The sequence below is a fragment of the Crocodylus porosus genome, unplaced genomic scaffold (genome assembly GCF_001723895.1).
Source record: "Crocodylus porosus isolate Cpor-Errol unplaced genomic scaffold, CroPor_comp1, whole genome shotgun sequence".
Lineage (NCBI taxonomy): Eukaryota > Metazoa > Chordata > Crocodylia > Crocodylidae > Crocodylus > Crocodylus porosus.
Genome location: NW_017728914.1, coordinates 21,456,488 through 21,473,225, shown reverse-complemented (window position 1 = coordinate 21,473,225; position 16,738 = coordinate 21,456,488).

The following is a 16,738-nucleotide window of genomic DNA, read 5'->3' as shown; positions in this document are numbered from 1 at the left end:
CATGGGTGTTTGAGTACCCACCCCATGTGAACTGCCTCTATACCTCTGCATCACCCCAGAGTGCCACAAGGTCGCACACCTCCTCCTGGCTCCAGTTAGGCCCCTGGGTAGGAAGCTCAGGCATGCACATGTGGGCAGGGCCAGTCCTCAGTGAGGAGGACAGGGAGGACATCTTGTCTCACGCTGGCTCTCTGGCCCCACGCAGCTGTCCCTGTGTAGCCAGCCCTGGAGAGTTGGTTGCAGCACCTGGCACAGGGGCACGGCCAGGGACTGTGAGCCATGCAGGAGAGGCAAATGTGACACAGGACCTGCAAACACAGGAGACAGTGCTGAGGGTAAGAATCAGCAGGGAGCAGCTGCTGTCCCTGCTACCAGAGACAGCTAGGCAGCAGCTCTGGGGAGATCCCAGGGCTGGGCAGGGGGAACAGCAGGCTGCAGCCCTTTGCAACACTCACCTATGGCCAAGCACGATCTCTGGCTAGTGGGCAGGACTAGCAGCAGAAGCCTGGGTCCTGCCCAGGGGTCACACAGGAACTTCAGTATTGAAAGTCCTGTGAAGTGTGGCCCAGGGCACAAAATGTCCACAAACATTTATAGCCCACAGTTGCAGCTAGGGACTACCACAGAGGCAGCACAGCCGTAGGGGAGGGGAAGTGCCTAGCCAGGAGCCCTAGGGCTGGGTTCTGGCTATTCCCCTAGTGGTTGGGCAGACCTAGCACTACATTAGTTAAAGCACATTAACGCATGTGTAGACACGTTAATGCACATTAGCCACCTAAGTTTGATACTTACTTTATGCAAATATCAAATTGAGGTAGGATTAGCTTAAAATCACCATTTTTAAGGCACATTAAGGGAGCACACATGTAGACCTTAAATCAGGGACATTAAATGCCCACATGTAGACATGCCCACATTGTCAGAAGGCTCATGAAATCATTGATCCAATGATATTTCCATAATGTTGGGTTTCTGAGTTTTAAATATGGCTCAATGTCCTTCTGAAAATCAGTTCACTTGAAGTTATCTCAAATGAGGCATTCAAAACCTGACCCCCAAAGCACTGATCATATTTGAAAATGTAGACACTCCCCCCACGTGTTTTTGAATCTGAGTTGAGGTGGAGGGATTAGAACTAGAACCACTGATCTCCCAAGTCCACACAGGCTGTCAGATTTGAGTTCCTGAGTCACATCCCCAATTTTATTTCATCCCTAATATAAATTGAGTGACATTGCAGCCTTGTCAGTCACTGCTCTGTGCATATACTTTATGTAAATAGAATAGCATTAATCATGCCAACTGTCTCCTTAGAGTGATTAGCATATATTTTAATTATATCCTTTATTAAATGTTTGTCTGAGGCAAAGTGGTAAGGACAATGAAGCTGAGGAGTTTATTAACACCAGTTGATTCTGTCCATAGTGTAGGACAGTGAGGAAACATTGCAAAATTCAAAATATTGTTATTTAAAGTCTTCCATTTATTCATTTCCTTAGACATATGAACTTATACAGCAGCAGAGCCAGCCTCATGGTTTCAGTAACTTTGCTGGCTGCTGCACTTGGAACAGTTTTAGGCATCCCAGTGGATTATCTTTGAATATTTTTAGATTCATCCTTCAGCTACAGACCTAAGTGGACCATCAATTGTTTTCAAGTCTTAAAAAAATAACAATGCAGAGAGTTATAGGTATGGGAAGAGGGTGGATTGCCAGAGTTCTTGGTTTTGCTGCAGCCTAGAGTCGTTACCCAGGCAATCATGTTCATGGGAGGTCTCTAACTGGCAAAGTTGCCTGCTTAGCTTCACAGGCGCCACAGCTACTTCATTATTTCATCAAAGTTCATTATGTAGGGGAGAGTACTACCAATAAAACAAGATTACAAGTGTCTCCAGTGACCACTTAAAGACATAATTCCTCATTTTACCTTTTGCCACATCCCTATTTTGTGGCCTCAAAACACATAAGATATTTGTACCTATGATTTAATATCAGCCTACAATTTCCCTGAGTTGAAAATCTTCAGAACTTTTGCCTTGTGACTGACCTTCATGCTGTCTGCATGGTGACATTCTTTATTTTAAAAAGAGGATGTTTTGTTACATGCTTTTCTAAAGAAAAATAACAAAATGAAAGGAAACTCCAACATGTATACTAAATACTAGATATTAAGTGTCCAGTATTCAAGAAACACTAGCTAAAAGTTTGCTATATGTCAAGGTATAATCAATAAATCATGTGCCACTTATGGCTTTCTGTGTCTGTCAGGTCATGTTTCTACAGTCTCTTGGGATCTACCTTTGATTCTTCTTGCATTCAGTTTTATGCCCCCATTATACGCTCCCTCCACTTCAGTCCTGTTTTGTATCTGTAGGAGAAGAGAATCAGATTTATCCTGTCTTCCTCTTGCTGGGCCTTGCTACCTCCTCAGTGCCAATTTAAGTTTGTTTACAGTAACTGTGGGAAATTCAGATTCTGTTTTAACCAAAAGAAGGAAATAAAATGAATCACTAATGAGCTCTGCTTTTTCTTGCTTTGCCACGGAAATTTTGTGCTCAGAGGAGCGGCATGTAGAAAAGCAACTAATTTCCCTGGTAAGAAATCTGCATAGCCTTATGGGTCATCAGAGCTGCTGATCAAATAATTAGTTTGGAAAGTCATTTCTGACGCCTCCTTAAATGGGCAGATCAGTTCAGCAGGAAAACAGTTTTTAATTGACCATATGATTGAAAACATTTATGATAAGGATTCTTTATATTTGTGGGTGGGAGGGGGACTTTTCTCCTCTAAGCCAGATACTGCAATCCCGGGCAGCATGTGATAAAGTGTTTTGCACCTCCTTCTTTGCCAAATTCTACTCAGTGGGAGCATCTACATGAGATGCTTTACTGAAGAGCAGAGCTAATACTGCTCAGTAAGCATCCACACCTACACGTGCAGATGCGTACTGTGCAGTAATTGGCTCTAATTTCGAGTGAATTTGCTACCTGCAAATACAAGTAGCAAATTTACTTGAGATTATTTACTGCACAGTAGCACACACATAGATGCCAGGCAGCAGGGGTGAGATTGTTTCCTGCCCCCGGGAGTTGCCTGCTTCTGGGGCAAGCTCCACCACCAGAGCCTGGGAGGGGCAATGTCCCCCACCCCCAGGAGCAGGGAGCTCCCATCTCCCACTCTACAATGGTGGGACCCCAGCAGTTGCAAAGCTAGTGCTGGGAGAGAAGGATCTCTCAGCCTGGGTCCCGCAACTGCAGAGCGGGGGCTGGGAGCTCCCTGTTGCCAGGGCAAAGTCCCTGCCCAGGATCTGGTGACAGAGCCTGCTACAACAGCAGGCAGCTCCCAGGTGCAGGGAGCAATGTCCCACCCCCCTCCAGGAACCAGGTGTCTCCTGGCCCCTGGGCTAGCACCCAGAGGGAGCCTAGAGCTTCCCCTGGCTGCTGCAGGGTCTCATTGCAAGGCTGCAGGGAGCAGGAGCAGTCTGCTGCTAGGAGCAGCAAATCGGCTGCCATGCCCCTGCACGTGTAGGCATGTGCCCAGGCGAGTTCACTCTCAAGTAGTTTACTTAAGAGTAAACTTCTCCCAGATTATTTGTACACGTAGATGAGTCCACAGTCATACACATGCAAGTATATAGTTAGCTCCCTGACATCAGTGTATCTGCTTCCAAAAATCTCTAGTGTGACTAGCAACATGGCCTTGCCTATTTGAAGAGCAGAAAGGAATAATCAGACTACGGAAAAAGCTGGAGGATGAGCAAAGTATTTGACTTTAGAACCATAAGTGAAGTAGAAAAGTAACAAAGGTGGAAATAATCCTCAAAAGCCATTCACCGGGGAGAAAATAAAATCATTATCCGATTGTGGATTCTGTCCCAGAATTTGCATTTACAGTGAAAAATGTATCCCAAATGTAGTTTATTTGAATAAATTCCATGCCCCCATTCTAGTCAAATAAAAGTGGGTCTATTATGTTTCCTTTATTACCCAGAGATTAGGCCTTTGTGACCTAACTGAATAAAAAATATTGTTTATATGGTATTAATAAGGTGCTTCCTTAAGTTTACCTCTATAGGGAAACATAAAGAAGTTTCTGCCCTAAAGAGTTGATGGCCAAATTCTGTGACATGATGAGAGAAGGCCAAGGCACAGAAAGCAGGTCATGAAGCAAGTTACAATGTATATTGGCTTTGAACACAAATAGACATCTTTTTTCTGAATGAAAGAGTTAAACACAGTTAAGGCTGATTTTACTCACACTGCAGCTATCTTAATGTACAAGTCCAGACAGTGAAACCAAGAAGGAGCAGACAGTGTACTGAAGATTGTTCCAGTGGATCACTACCTACAGGTATCACAGAGGTGAAAGTGTAATGTGAATTCCTAAGGTAGCGAATCACTCCTATTTCAAGCCTGTATGTACAGGAGGACACAGGCTTCTGTGTCCTGCCTCCAGCCCTTTGTAGACCAGTTTGCAAAGCATGCTGACATCTTTTGGAAGAAAGTTCTTAATGTATTAAAGAGAGAGGTGAGGATTTGCAGGGGGCGAGGGTGAAATCTTCTATTGGACCAACTGTATAACTGGCGTGAAGTTAGGCATGCTTTCAAATGCAAAGCATTCTTGTTACGATATTAGCCCAGATTCTTAAACTACACGCAAGCAGTTGCCATTAGTCCTTGGGATCAAATCCATTCATGAACCCAGCAGATCTAACCAGTGGAAACTCCTATTGCTAAGGGAAATCTTTCTGTAACAGGGGGCTTATCCAAGCACCAGTTTCACCACTACTTATTTCTGCCTTCATTGTTCCCAGGATCTGTGCAGGAAGATAGCTGGCATGTCTGTTCTTAGAAGCTAAGACCTAAAGCAGAGTAACCCTGATACTGCTCTACTTGATGTCAAGGAACAAAAGTTGGAAAAGTGACATAAGGCCCTTTTTGCCCCTCTATTTCCAACCAGGCTGCACTGAGTAAAGTTTACATGCAGCCTAGGTTCTGGTCTACAGCTATTAATATTTAGCAGTACAACACATTATTTCATGTTTTCTTCCTATGGGAAGTAAACATTTTGCTCTTGGATGATTTCTTTGTTTTTTGAAGAGTAGGTTTCAATACAATTCATGCCGTCAGAGAGACTCACAGTAAGATCAGCAGTTTCTTTTCCAGACTACGGTCCCTTATTATGATGCATCTGAGATAAGCAATTTCAGAAGATTACGTATAAAAAAAAGAAACCCTCATGCTGAACAGCTATTTGTCTAACTTAAAAATAAAACACGCTGCCTAATTTACCCCAAGTGAGAGCTCTTCTTTATAAAAGTCTTGGCATTATTGCTCCGCTCGTTATTATATTATTACTCTCCTGCCCTGCATTTTCAGATTATGTGAAAATATGCATTGCCAGACTATAATTATTACAGCCCAGCTTCTCCTTTTTCATTTTGATCCTCTGTAAACCTAGTCATTACACTGCCTCAGACTGGCTTCCCGAAATGTCAAGATTAAAATGGGGCATGAAAGCTTACGCAAGAGTGAGTCAGTGGAGCAATTTGAACCAATAAATATCAAAGCAGTCTCTAAGAAGCAAGCAATTCATTTGATACCACATCTTTCAACAAGTCTTTAGAGGATTTTCGTCTGTAGGGTTACACCCTGATATTTACGCCTTGATCTCTCCACTGTGCAGAAGTAGTAGTTTGCCTCATTAATATGATGCTTTGTCAGGCAGGCATTTCTGCCTGCATAACATGTCAGATTACCCTCTTCTCTCAGTGCACTGCTCAGCAAATGATCTGAAATACCATCTGCTTTCAAAATAAATATTCCAAAACCTTGGCTTGTATCACCGTCTACAATTAGCAATAATTTTATTAGTTGATGTGGGCCTCTAGCCAAAGAAATAAAGGAATAAACCAATATTCTCTTGTGTCACTGCAGGTAAATGAATTATCAAAACAAAAGCTCCAATATAAAGCTGCCAATGCTAATTACTGGGTATGGTGGTAAGGTACAATACACAATGAGAACTTTGTTAAGGAAACGTCCTGGTGTAGTTGCTTCCTTTCTTGGTATCTTTAATCAGATGGCTACAACAATGCCAGTCTCCCGACACCATAAGCTTCCCTCCCCATTCCCTTTCTAGTCCACCTCTTCTATTTTCTTATTATAATGACACTTTCTTCTGGTGCCAGGTCTTCTGTCTAATGCCCAAGAAATCAGAAGTAGGAACTTCAGATCCCATGTAAGGTACTGATTCTAGAGACATGTTCAAAGCTAATTTGTCCTGGAAACTACCAGGTTTTGGAAATGTTCTGAATCTGGACCCAGTTTGGGAATTGGATTTTTCAAAGAATTCTTCTCTTTACAATAAACTAGCTAAAATCCTAGAGCTAAATACGTTCCAATTTAAGCTCAAACTAAGAAAAACTGTTTTGTGGTTTTGAACAATCCACCCTTCGGTTGTTGCTTAATAAATTATTCATTTAATTTTAAGTGCATTTTTCAATTTCTATTCAATAGTTTCCATCCAACTACACACAGGCTGGGAATTATGTATGCTCTTAGTAACTTGGATGACTTAGTATTTCAGTGTTGGTCACTAAGCATCTGTGGATAGGTTTGTACAGAGTTAATTGGTCATATATTCCTGACTCCTCATTTCTACATGCTCATTTCCATTAAACAACCATGTAAAACACATTAGAGTATTTCCTAATTGTACTTTTGCAATTACAGCAGTTGCCCCACCGATGTTATGTGGTCATGACCAAGGTGCTTATAAGGCAATCTCTCTGCTAAAATGGAAAATATTTGAGAACTTCTGTCACATGATCTACTGGCTCTTTCTCTCTATCATGTTGATGTCATCTTTCATGATATATTTCTGACTAATTTGTTAATCGTAAAACAAAGTGCGTGTTCCAGTCCTCTCCCTGCAATCAAAAAACATTCAGAGTAGGATGGTTCATCATAGCTGTCTCTATAGGCAACAGCAGGTAATGGAGTACATCGTGTCTGGACACCTTTGACTTCACTTTCTGAATGATCAGATGCTGATTTAGGGCTGGGCCAAATGAAGACAGTCTTCAACCAGGGTCTGAAAATGGTGCTTGAGCTTATGCCTCTGGGTCATAGTAAAGTGTTTTAACTGGTCAGCTACTGCAGCAATTCTACACTAATAAAAAGTCAACTTCCATTAAAATGTTCCATTAGGGCTTTGATTTCATTTGAGATGAAAGGTCCCCTTCAGGAATAAAACAGATCTACAGATCTTCCAGCCAGGGCTGGATTCCAGGCAGCTCCACTGCAAGGTTGATCATGGCAGAGCCAAAGGGATGTGTGCGCTGAAGACGCCTGTGTACCAAAGTGATCTGAACACAGAATTCTTTCTCTCACTCCTTGTTCATTGTGCACCTTCCTTTCTACCCAGTAATTAATATTGGCAGCTTTATATGGGTGCTTTTGTTTTCACTCTTCTCTTACTTATGATGATATCATGAGGAGAGTATACATTTCATTCTCTCTCCTCTTTTTGCTTTGGCCCTGGGCCTATAAATACTAATACAAAGTCGCTAATTGTCCAGTAAGAAGCCAAGTGCTTTGAAACGTATTTCATAATGGAGGGCCTTACATTGTTTTTAACCTTATGAGTTGAACAAACAAGAGAAAGTAATATGGCTTGTGTTACCTTTGGGCAAATGGCGCTAGCCAGATGACTGAGATGAGGGGCAAAAAAATGTGGAGTATTATGAGGGATTCAGGTTCTTACTTGTAAGTTCGATGAACCTGAGAGCACTGGGCTCTTCTGAACCAGTAACAAAATTTATTGCACTGCATGAATGTCATAACCCTGTGATAATATCTCTGAGGAACTGAACTCACAAATGGTTGTTTTTGGCATGTACAATTGCTGCAGGGCTTACAGATTGCTCCCGCCTATTTACCTAGCCCTGTTTCAAAGTTCTGGCTCTTCTTGTTTAGGATTTTGGGGAAGATAAAGGAAAGATCAGATCCAGGTCCCGAGACAAAAGGCTGCAATCTCCATGAACATAGATAAACTGGTTGTCAGGAGTAGAATTCAAGGCCCCTGACTTCCATTTGGGGAACGGTTCATTGCAGATTCACAGTTGCACGATAGTCTTGTGGCCACGGAGGCACACAGAGAGAAGGAAAGAAAATACAGAAGCTGATTCAGCAGGCAACATCAGAAAGTAGCTAGGATTTTGACTCCCACTATTCTGATTAGAAGACTAATGTAATCATTTGATGTCTAGAACTTTTATTTTTCTTTCTAGCTGAAATTTGTATTTGATCTTGTACCAGCACTGTGTTTTTAGCTTAAATAGATCTCTTCCCCTCACCCTCACCCCCTCTCCATGGAATTTAACTTCCTGATACAGACAAACTATATATAAATACACTCTCCCCTTTGCATTTTACTAGATTAAACAAGCAAAGCCTTCTACTCTCTTATATAAAAGGTTCTCCATTTTTCTGGTCATCCTAGGAGAAAGATGGTCCTTCAGCTGAAGGCAGATGTGACTTTAGGCTACTTAAGAATGAATGATGATGACAATCATTTTGAAACAGGGCAATTTCCTGTAAGAAGACCTTAAGCCCCCAGCCTCTGCTGAGAGAGAAACATTCAAATGTGAAAAATACCAGCAAAGCATTGACATGAATCCTAAATACTTCTTTTCAGTTTCAAAACTTGCAATAGGTCTCCTTAATAGAGGTGATGGTACATATTAGGGAAAAGCATAGACGTATGCATAATTATGAGTACATATTAGGGAAAATCATAGAAAAATAAATTCAGAGAATTATGCATAAATTATGAGTACATATTAGGGAAAAGCCTAGAAAAAGAAATTCTGGTATGCATACATACGTGGTTTGAGAGGAAGAAAATGGATTTTGTGCTGTGTACAGGAGGATGTAGGGAATTTAAAGAGACTGAGGGAATCTGTAAGATAGAAGGCTGGAAGAAAATGGGAAATATGCCTTCTAGCTGCTTTGGTGGCGCACTAGCGTGAACTACTTTAACTGATTAATATGGCTTTGCTGTTTTGTGTGGCTCCACAGTAGCATAAAACAGAGTGTATAGGGCATCTAGCCATAAAAGCTAAATTAAAAAATGTTGATATTTCATACCAACAAAATGAAAAGGGAAAATATTCAAATGCGTCTTTAACAATCAGTTTAATCTAAGACCACAAAATCTAACATGCCTTGATCATAACCATATGGTTTAATGCATGATGTCATTAAAGGGCAAAATTAAGGTAGATTGAATACCATAATACAGTTTATACTTTTACAAGTTTAGATTTCCTTTGAGTTTTACCTTAAATGTGAACTGTTGGGGTTTGGCAGGATTTGTTTTGTGATAATTCCCATGCAATAAAATCCTGTAAAGGGTTTTTATTCTAAATAACGGACATTTACTCCCAAGTCTTAATGTCATTGTAGTATATTTTCTTTCCTGAATAATAATAAGGTATTGAAATTATGCCAGTTATACAGTATAATCCCTTGAGATCAATCTGTTGTTTCAGGCATTGCAAAATGAATTGCACAATTTGGGGATTTCTGTTAAGAACATAAGTAGAAAAATTATCATTGTCTACAAATGATTTTAAAAATCGGATCCATCGAGTGGAAGAAATGAGTCATGATGTCTTATTAGTAACATGAGCTCTGTATAAATCAGGCCCCATGAAGACAGTGTAGAGGAGCCCTGTCCAATGTTAAGTATTGTCATCATGGATCATATCACCTAGTCTGATTTATAATTCACTATTTGTTTTGGGTCCTGTTTATCTAAGATACTTCTTTTTTTTTTTTATGAGGCAACAGCTGGAATCAACTTAAGTGCTTTTCTTCATAGCCCCTAAATGAAGATGTACTGGTAGGTCAATGACTATGGAATTGCTACCCTCCATAGTCCACAGCCTGAATCACTCAGTCTTCGGAGCACTGTGTAAGATCCATCTGTTTCCTTAATCTTCTGCCTGAATAGAGTGGCAGGGTATGATATTTCATATAAAGTTTTCAGCAAGGTATGTGGTCTTGTGAATAGGCTTGGAATAGGAAAAACTCTTCCTAACTGTCTCCTCTGCCCCTTGTGCCTTGTCTGTTTATAATATATGTTCTTAAGAGGCAGAGGCTGTTTGGACCCTGAAATGGGCTTCTAGGTCCTACCGTAATATAAATCAGAAAAAGAAAAAGGAGCTGCTTTGATAATACATTTTGTTAATGCTTTTGTACATAGTTGTAATATGCTTCTGAGTATATTCAAGAAATGTATTTATTAAATATGCATGCATGAAGATAATCAAGAGGAACAATGGTACTGGTAATTTAAAAGGTGAAATGAGTTTAAAGAAACAACCTGATATGCCTACATTGTAGCGTGTGTCAGTTCTAATGTAATTAGGGGAAAGCTGCTTTGTGAGTTTGGTGTGAAGTGCTTGTCAGTGCTTGTGACCTCAGTGTGTGCAACAACATTAACATAAAACTATTCATCAGTAAATCACTCAGCAAGTAAATCTCCTCCCTCTGCAGCACTTGGATTCCTAATAAATGTTGTCTTCCATTTCCTAATGGAAAATGAGCCCTGGATCAATTGCATGTTAAGTTATTCAGCAAGTTTGCAGATGACACCAAGTTGGGGGGAGTAGTAGATACTGGGGGCCAGGATTAGGATTCAGAGGGTGTGTCTACCTGACATGCTACATCACTGTAGTGATGAGCTACGTTGTTGTAGCACATTGCTACAGCAACATGGCATTGGAGGGCACAAACCATGACGCCGATGCTAATGCACAGTAGCAACAAGCAGTAGTGTGAGGAAAAACCCATTCAGCATCAGGACAAGCAAGTACTCAATGACTGCACGGTAACAGTTGCGCAGCCCAGGGCACATATAGACCCACCCAGAGTGACCTAGACAAATTGGAGGACTGGGCCAAAAGAAATCTTATGAAGTTCAACAAGGAAAAGTGCAAAGTCCTGCACTTAGGACAGAACAATCCTATGTACTGGTACAGGCTGGGGGATGACTGGCTGGGCATTAGCTCTGCAGAAAAGGACCTGGGGGTTACAGTGGACAATAAGATGAGTATGAGCCAACAGTGTGTCCTTGTTGCCAAGAAGGCTAACGGCATCCTGGGCTGCATCAGTAGGAGTGTTGCCAGCAGGTTAAGCAAAGTGATTCTTCCCCTCTATTCAGCACTGGTGAGGCCACATCTGGAGTCCTGTGTCCAGTTTTGGGACCCCACTACAGAAGGGATGTGGACAAATTGGAGAGAGTCCAGCAGAGGGCAACAAAAGTGGTTCGGGGGCTAGGGGATGTGATTTGTGAGGAGAGGCTGAGGGAGCTGAGTTAATTTAGTCTAGAGAAGAGGAGACTGAGAGGGGACTTAATAGCATCCTTCAACTACCTGAAGCGGGGTTCTAAAGAGGATGGAGCTGAGCTGTTTTTAGTGGTGGCAGATGACAGAACAAGGAGCAATGGGCTCCTTGGTGCAGCAAGGGAAATTTAGGTTAGATATTAGGAAGAATTTTCTCACTAGGAGGGTAGTAAAACCCTGGAACAGGTTGCCCAGAGAGGTTGTGGACTCTCCATCCTTGGAGGTCTTTAAGACCTGGCTAGACAAAACCTTGGCTGGGATGATCTAGTTGGGGCTGGTCCTGCTTTCAGCAGGGGGTTGGACTAGATGACCTCCTGAGGTCCCTTCCAACCCTAATTGTCTATGATTCTATGATTATGTAGCAAAGAAAAGGATCTTCTGAGGAAAGAGCTTAAGGAGAGAGTGGAGTTATTAGTAACACAGGGCAGATGGAACAGGAAGACCATAGAGAAAAGGCAGGGTTACAGATGAAGAGGGGAGCAGCCTGAGGGGAAAGTCTTGATAGCTAATCTCCACACGTTCTTTATCCAGTGTCAGTGAAGAAAGATTGCCCCTCTTTCACAGATCACTCTGGTGTTCAAACAAAGACTCACTCATGTGAGAGATGAGAACTACAATGTTTTTTGCCTTGAGGTTGAGGCAGGGAAGAGGTTATTTGGTTCTATAATGGTACTTATTGGCTGCTTCAAGGTCCCTTATATGTATGCACCCTGACTCTGACATCATTTGTGAAAATGGATTGCCACAAAACTGCTGTAGAACGTATGACAGGGTGCTTGGTGTGTCTGTCACTTTGCAAGGCTAATTAGTGAGTCAGCTGATGAGAAGGGGGCCAACTTGAGGCCTGGGCCAGGATGTATAAAGGTGTATAGGGCTAAGGTGTATAAGGGCATATTGGGCTAGGGCATGTAAGGGTATTGTGGCAGGGCACTGTTTGTGTCTGCCACTTTAAGGGACAGAAGACAGCAGCTGGCAAGTGCCTGATTAGGGCAGCCATTTTAGATTCAGGGCTGCCCATATAAACAGGCAACAATGTTGCCGGGCTGCAGGTACCATCTGGAGGTAAGGGAGCAGCTGTAAGGGATGGTCAGGAGGCTCCTGGTCCTGGGTATGTCCTAAAACTGCACCCTTCCTGGAGTGGGTGGCCTGGTGGGGCTCTCAGTGGTGCAGGAGCCTCCAGGAAGTGCCAGCCCAGTTACCACCCCAGTGAAAGGCGGGTCGGGGTGCCTTAAACCCTAGCCCCCACAACAGGGTGGGTTACTCCCTTTGTAGGGTCTAGAAGGTGGACCCCAGAGAGAGAGAGAGAGTCGAGTCATGGACTCTTAACCTATCTTGACATCCCCCAACTGGTCCAAGTTGGGGCCAGGACCAGAAGGGTCGAAGGGCCAGGGACCCACCATGAGTAATGCCCAAGAGCTGAGGGCTTGGGATTCTGACTGGCCTGGAGGTGGGTCAGGGCCAGTAGAGCCAAAGGTCCTGGCGGACCACAGCCGTAAGGGGGAAGCAGCTCAGGGAGCTATGCAGTTGGGAATGAAGGCAGAATAGGCTGCCTGAACGGTGGGATCTAAGTGGGGTCCAACTAGTAGGATTCTGGGGCCCAGTGCAGGGCTGGTGATATGGATAACATCTGGATGCCATCTGCAAGGCCTGGGCTGCAGTGTAGGGGAGGAATGGAGCCACAGATAATGCCTCCTGGAATCGGGGCAAGAAATGGGCAGCCTCCCGCTTAATCAACATCAATTAATTAATTAACAACAAGGTGTGGCAGGTGAGAAGGTGGGAGGTTCACCCAGAAATAGGTGGGTGGGCCACTGGGAAATCGGCCTCAAGAAGGACCCCTGTTACAGGCATATAAGACCAGGACCTGAGTTGGTCAGGCCATCTAGCTCTGGGATCCAGAGAGAGAGGAGCTCCTAGGAATCAGGGTTGCTGAGTAACATCTAAGCTGGGGTAAGCCAAACTGGTGGCTTGTGGAAGGGACTAAGGGGAGGGAAAGAGGTCCCAGTGGGTCTGGGAAAGGGGAACCAGAGGAGCCCAGGAACCTTGGCTGGCCTAGAAGTGGAGCCAGGGCCCAGATAGAGGGGCCAAAGACCAAGATCACAGCCAGAGACTGAGGGGGCTAAGGGGCCCATAGCCCAAGAGGGGTGAAGACCTGGGCTGGGAGCCTGTAGGCCAGGAGGGGCTTGTTAACCAGGAAGAAGTATCATCTGTAAGGTATGGGCATGGTGTAGAGGGAAGGTTGGAGTCATGTAATTAGCCCCTAAGGCCATGGTTACAGACACCTATGGTCATGAGAGTAAGATCAGGCTTGGGAAACCCTGGGGCAGCCTCCCTTTCCTAAAAGAACCATTTCATCAAGGCACGGCAGGTGAGGTGAAGGGGAGTTTGCCTATAGAAAGGCAAGGAGGCCACGGCTGAGGGGGCTCCAGGGACACCACAGCCACCCCTGGAGTGGAGCCCTGGGAGCTGTTGAGCAACACATGGGAATGCTTCTGCTCGTGAGGGACAGGGACAAATCACTTCAGGGTGATATGACATGTATGTAATTCCTTGTACTCCCATAATATTACCATTCAACATCAACAGAACAATGTTTTCACATATGCTTATATGGATGTATTCAGTTCTGTTGCATTTTACAGATTCTGAGATCACAGATGCAAAACAAACCTGTTACAGGTGCAATAGTAACAAGAGTAAAGCTGCTACAGCCCAGGCCAAGGACCTACTCAGTGTCATCACAGTGCTTTAAAGCCTGCAATATGGCCTAGAGGACATATATGGCCTTATCTTCAAAATATGACACATGCTACTTTTGTTTCCTCCCCTTATGAATATTTTGCCTGGTAGGCAGGAAACAACAGGCAGTAAGTTAAAATAGAAATAGTAGACAGTAATAAACTGCACCCCATGTGGTCATTTTTCCCCCTTTCAAAAAGTTTAGGAAGGCTTCTCCGATTCTGTTGGTATCTAGGCACCTTTCCACCTCTTTTTGCCTTGCCAAAACTATCAGATATCTCTGTCATGTGCACTAGGCAGAAAGCCAACAGGTCAGAAGCTTACACAATTTGTGGCGCCTACTTAAAGTGTCTGAGATTCTTACCAATCTGTCTGGACCTGGGGGCAAAGTGTAATTCTCTGTCTCATATTTATAAAATCACACAAAAGTAAAGTATGAATTGGTGCACTGCGTGGTTTTTTTTGTTTTTCTTCCACAGGTGAATCAAAAGCCTAATACATCCTTTTGATTATTGTTTAATTCTTATGCTACAATAATGGCACTAAGCAGCTTTTATGATGAATATGAAAAAAAATAAATGGGTGGAAGAGACTATCCCTTCTTAAACATCCTAGGACAAATCCTGAGGTTCCTAATCAGTTTTTACTGAGTTCTTCCTCAGGCAAAACTCCTTTTGAGATCAGTGATTTTTTTATCTTTCTATCTACATAAGGACTTTTGGGCATAAAGCTTAATTATCGTGCATCTAAAGACTTCCTTCTAAATATAAATCTGCTCTGTCTGTAGGTAATATGTGAGAATAGTTTTGGTATCAGTGTGCATGTATAAAAACTAAACCTAGTAAAAAAAGAAAACTGGAAAAGAAATTGACTTTTTCCTCTTTTTGTTACTGCAACTATTTTCTTTTACTTTCAATTTATGATGCACTTGACGTTGTTATGCCCTGCCTCATATTTCATAGTATCATCATACACCAGTTCTGAATTGACACAAGCTGGCCAGGACCCAGCCACATCTCCTTTTCTTGAATCCATACCCTGTCTAAGCCCCTTTGGTTTTTAACACCATCCCTGATTTTAATTTTTACACTTCCACCCAGATTTAAATACAATTATTTTGTGCGCTGCCAGCTATGACATTTATTCATTCGATTTAACTATAAATTAACCTATTGTGAAATTTTTCTGTTTCTCCCCATAAGTAGCACCTCCCTCATGGTCTGTCTGTGGTTTTTTGAATGATCTGTCTAGATTTTGTGTCACTTGTTGAAAAAAAAGTCTGGTTTTAACATTTGTTTATACAGTCCCATGGCCAAATTTGACACCTAAGGATTATAAATAGTATCTATCATAGATCTTTTTAATTGCCCTGTCACTTAAGTTTTTAGATGGATTCCTCTCCCCCTTTATTCTTTGTAGAAACTTTTAAATACATGAATTCCTGTAATGTAACTAACATCCCTGTAGTTTGCTGTACAGGAGACCCTCGCCATTCACGGGGGATATGTTCCAGAGACCCCTGTGAATGGCGAAATCCATGAATACTCCATAAGTGGCATGTGCCTCGGGGGCTGGGGGGGCACAGCTGCGCTGGCAGTGCCAAGAGCGCCGGGGTGGCAAGCGCAGAGCTCCTGCAGACACCGCCAGCACTGTAACTGTGTCATCACGCTGCCAGTGGGGAGAGAGCGTGGACTGGTGCAGCAGCACAAATATTCAAAACCACGAATGTCATACACGTGAATAGTGAGGGTTTCCCGTATATGATATATGTCTTTTAAATGCAATGCTTTTAATTGTAAGTAGAGAGCATGTATGGAAAATACAGGCCTATTCTGAGTAGGTCACTACTGCAGTTCTGCTTTAAATAAAGTTAACATTAACATATTATTCAGTTCCAGGAAACTTTGTCTTTAGATTATTCACAGAACATATAAACCAAATTATAAAAATCAGCTGTCCTGTTTTGCTTCATTTCGTGATTCAGTTGTTGAATTTTCACTTCACCAGAACTGGATTTTTCCTCAGCCACCAAATAGGGGAGCTTATGTTTCAGAAACTAAGTCCTTTTCTGCCCCTCTGCAGTATGAATGCTGTATGCCAGGGTTGAAATAACATTAGGATATAGGATGAAAACTAGCACACATGGGCAGGAAAGCATCTTACTTCTTTGATTTTCCAAGAAGCAGTATAAGATTTTGATAGTAGAGAAAGGAAAGTAAAAAAGCAGATATGCTGGGTCTATCCTACACTTACTTTCATATAGTACTTTCACTTGTTGCATATGCTAATGTAGACATTTTTAAGTGATAACAAATGTGTCAAACATGGAGATAAAATTACACTTAATTGTTTATTTAGGATATGTGATTTCGGCATATTGTTTCAGCCACCTTAAGGTGATGCCATCATCAGTGTGAAGAGCTTGGAGGCACCCAGTAGCATAGTAAATTAACTGTAATTGTCACGGAGTCACAGAGGTGCCCCGTGATTGTGAGGGTGATTGGCAGAGCTGTCAATCACCCAGGCAGCTCAGGTGCCTGGTTGCCAGGACAACCAGGTGGTCACATGGCCGGAAGAGGGCAGGG